The sequence below is a fragment of the Coregonus lavaretus genome (assembly GCF_964263955.1).
Source record: "Coregonus lavaretus genome assembly, chromosome: 38".
NCBI classification, from domain to species: Eukaryota; Metazoa; Chordata; class Actinopteri; order Salmoniformes; family Salmonidae; genus Coregonus; species Coregonus lavaretus.
Genome location: NC_140025.1, coordinates 27,396,663 through 27,401,367, shown reverse-complemented (window position 1 = coordinate 27,401,367; position 4,705 = coordinate 27,396,663).

The following is a 4,705-nucleotide window of genomic DNA, read 5'->3' as shown; positions in this document are numbered from 1 at the left end:
CTTCCCCTAGCCTTATGGACACGGCGCCTATGCCTTTTAATCTGGCATAAACACAACTAGTCACGATGTTTTCATCTGATTGTCAAACAATCACGTAACAAAGGCGCTCCTGTGGCTACCTGCGCACATTCGTCCACACACAAAATAATTTTAGCATCCAAACCCCAACAGTGCACTGTGCACCCGCAAATACCTACGTGTATTGAATTGACATTCTGCGATTGTCATTAGGCTTACACTTGTAGCCTGAATGAACGGCGATCGATAATAGACAGTACTGTGCAGCCGTCTTCATCGACCTGGCCAAGGCTTTCTGACTCTGTCAACCACCGCATTCTTATTGGCAGACTAAATAGCCTTGGTTTCTCAAATGACTGCCTCGCCTGGTTCACCAACTACTTCTCAGATAGAGTTCAATGTGTCAAATCGGAGGGCCTGTTGTCTGGACCTATGGCAGTCTCTATGGGGGTGCCACAGGGTTCAATTCTTGGGCCGACTCTTTTCTCCGTGTATATCAATGATGTCGCTCTTGCTGCTGGTGACTCTCAGATCCACCTCTACACAGACGACACCATTTTGTATACATCTGGCCCTTCATTGGACACTGTGTTAACAAACCTCCAAACGAGCTTCAATGCCATACAACACTCCTTCAGTAGCCTCCAACTGCTCTTAAACACTAGTAAAACTAAATGCATGCTCTTCAATCAAACGCTGCTGGCACCCGCCCACCCGACTAGAATCACTACTCTCGACGGGTCTGACCTAGAGTATGTGGACAACTACAAATACCTAGGTGTCTGGTTAGACTGTAAACTCTCCTTCCAGACTCACATTAAGAATCTCCAATCCAAAGTTAAATCTAGAATCGGCTTCCTATTTCGCAACAAAGCCTCCTTCACTCATGCTGCCAAACATGCCCTCGTAAAACTGACTATCCTACCGATCCTTGACTTCGGCGATGTCATTTACAAAATAGCCTCCAACACTCTACTCAGCAAATTGGATGTAGTCTATCACAGTGCCATCCGTTTTGTCTCCAAAGCCCCATACACTACCCACCACTGTGACCTGTACGCTCTTGTTGGCTGGTCCTCACTACATGTTCGTTGTCAAACCCACTGGCTCCAGGCCATCTATAAATCACTGCTAGGCAAATCCCCGCCTTATCTTAGCTCATTGGTCACCATAGCAGCACCCACCCGTAGTCTGCGCTCCAGCAGGTATATCTCACTGGTCATCCCCAAAGCCAACACCTCCTTTGGCCGCCATTCCTTCCAGTTCTCTGCTGCCAATGACTGGAACAAATTGCAAAAATCTCTGAAGCTGGAGACTCTTATCTCCCTCACTAACTTTAAGCATCAGTTGTCAGAGCACCTTACCGATCACTGCACCTGTACACAGCCCATCTGAAATTAGCCCACCCAACTACCTCATCCCTATATTGTTATTTATTTTGCTCTTTTGCACTCCAGTATCTCTATTTGCACATAATCTCTTGCACATCTAGCATTCCAGTGTTAATACTAATTGTAATTATTTTGCACTATAGCCTATTTATTGCCTTACCTCCATAACTTGCTACATTTGCACACACTGTATATATATTTTCTGTTGTATTTTTTGACTTTATGTTTTTTTACCCCATATGTAACTCTGTGTTGTTGTTTTTATCGCACTGCTTTGCTTTATCTGGGCCAGGTCGCAGTTGTAAATGAGAACTTGTTCTCAACTGGCTTACCTTGTTAAATAAAGGTGAAATAAAAAATAAAAAAAGAATTGATGCATCCACTTGTTGTCCACGCCCGCCTCGGTCTCCGCCACTCATCTCAGCCTTCATAAAATGTAAGCATTCTCCTCAAACCACAATACCACCCGGTTCCGAGTCAATTCGCTATGCCTGACATGCAGTAATGTTAAATAAGAATGTATAGCCTATAATTTTTGGGGGCATGTTGTATGAATTGTGATAGGCTCACGTTTACCGACGGGAACGACATACCCCCACTATTTATTTTGCCGGAACGCCTTACTTTCACCCCTGCTAATATGACCCCTTTGTTGAAAGGTGAGCATCTCATGAACACGTAAATGTTTTGCTCTAGGACGCCCACAGACCTCACAAGACTCATCTGAAGGTCCCCGGTACCTGTTGAAAAAAAGTATTGTATATATCGAGACTGTTTAGTGCCAAAAGTAAGGGGTTAAATACATGTAAAAAAAAATAATATCCTTATCTTTCTTATGTCTCTCAGATACAGGACATACACTTCAGAACAAAGTTCCTTTAATTTTTTTTGGGGGGGACTATCTGTTATTTCATGTAGTGAATATGTTATTCAATGCATTAATAAGGCAGCTTGTGTGTGTGCGAGAGAGAGATTTAGCGCGACAGTACACCTGGCCTATAAAGTGTGTTTGTATTCGTCTCACGTGGTACAGGTTCACCCACTTCTCAAGCTGCCTCAGGGTGTGCATGCATTTGTTGTTGTGATGTAAGCGTTAATGGCTCAGTGACAGACTAAGAATTGAGTTAAGTGGCTGGGCTTTTCATGAGCAGATAGTTGTATCAGACACTTCCGTTATTATACCAGATTAGTTAGCTACCTCATTTCATCTCAGTTATATCAGATACCACTGTTAGTTATATCAGATATCAGTTTGATATATAAAATAACTCAGTTCGTTATATCAGATACCAGTTTGATATATCAAATACTTCATTTAGTAATATCAGATGCCAGTTAATTCAAGATACCTCAGTTAGTTACAGTGCTATGAAAAATATTTGCCCCCTTTCTAATTTTCTCTACTTTTGCATATTTGTGATACTGAATGTTATCAGATCTTCAACCAAAACCTAATATTAGATAAAGGGAACATAAGTGAACAAATAACACAACAATTACATATTTATTTCATAAACAAAGTTATGCAACACCCAATTCCCCTGTGTGAAAAAGTAATTTACACTCAATAACTGGTTGTGCCACCTCTAGCTGCAATGACTCCAACTAAATGCTTCTTGTAGTTGTTGATCAGTCTCTCACGTCGATGTGGAGGAATTTTGGCCCACTCTTCCATGCAGAACTGCTTTAACTCAGTGACGTGTGGGTTTTCAAGCATGAACTGCTCGTTTCAAGTCCTGCCACAACATCTCAATTGGGATTAGGTCTGGACTTTGACCAGGCCATTCCAAAACGTCCAATTTGTTGCTTTTTAGCAATTTTCATGTAGACTTGATTGTGTGTTTTGGATCATTGTCTTGCTGCGTGACCCAGCTGCGCTTCAGCTTCAGCTCACAGACGGATGGTCTGACATTCTCCTGTAGAATTCTCTGATACAGAGCAGAATTCATGGTTCCTTCTATTAAGGCAAGTCGTCCAGGTCCTGAGGCAGCAAAGCATCCCCAAAGCATCCCACCACCACGCTTGACGTTTGGTATGATGTTCTTACTGTGGAATGCAGTGTTTGGTTTTCGCCAGGCATTACTGGAACCATGTCGTCCAAAAAGTTATACTTTTGAATCATCTGTCCATAGAACGTTCTTCCAAGAGTCTTGATGATCATCCAGGTGCTTTTTGGCAAACTTGAGTCAACTTTTTGGACGAGATGGGTCCCATTATGCCTGGCGATATAGCATGAACACAGGAACAATACCGACTGAGGAATGAACGTAAGGGAGGGACAGATAAAGGGGAGGTAATGAGGAAGCTAATAGAGTCCAGGTGTGAATCATAATGACCTGCAGGTGCGTGTAATGATGGATGCCAGGTGTGCGTAATGATAAATCCCAGGACCGGTGGCTAGTATTCCGTCGACGTCGCACGCCGGAAGGGAGGAGCAGGAGTAGACGTGACAATGCGTGTACTCTCATAAAGATGAATAAAGCGTGATGGAATACACTTTTACTAGCAATTTTGGGAATTGAAGAACGATAATCAGATCCATCATATCTTTTGATGGTGCAAGAGTGAGACCCTCCTGCCTTATCGTTTCAAAATACTGTATGCATGGGCAAATTACAATTGTATAATGAGCTGACTATCTCAGTCTTAAATGCATGGATATCTCTCTTTCTCTCTCACCATCTGTCTGTCTGCCTGTCTGTCTGTCTGTCTGTCTGTCTGTTAGTTAGTTATATCAGATACCAGTTTGATATGTCCATCTGTCTGTCTGTCTGTCTGTCTCTCCTCATCCTTTTCATGTGTCCCATTGAGATTTAATTAACTAAAGATGCCATAATTCACAGTGCATACAGTACAAATACGATGATTGTAATTGATGGTAGGCTACAAATAAGATACAATAACCATCAAATCAACAGCTATATACAACAAAGAGTTTCACAGAACACTGCTGTACCTCATTGATCATTGTAAAAGTAAACATGTAAGCATTCAGACTTTGATCTCTCTCTCTCTCTCTCTCCCTTCTATCCCACTTCCCCCCACCTCTCTCTCTCTATCTCTATGCTTCGCTCATCTTCTCTCTCAGCGTGAACAAACAAGCATTGAGCCGCCAATATCTGACACACACACACACTGCGCGCGCATGCACGCACGGGTTTAAAAGTGCTGCCAACACATCGTGCGCATCACATCTCCTCCAGTATATGCACAGAGAAAGAATGTCCCCCTCTCCTCGCGCCGCCACTGATGCGCACGAGGGAGTCCGATGATTGGACGCCCCGAGCTTATCTTTA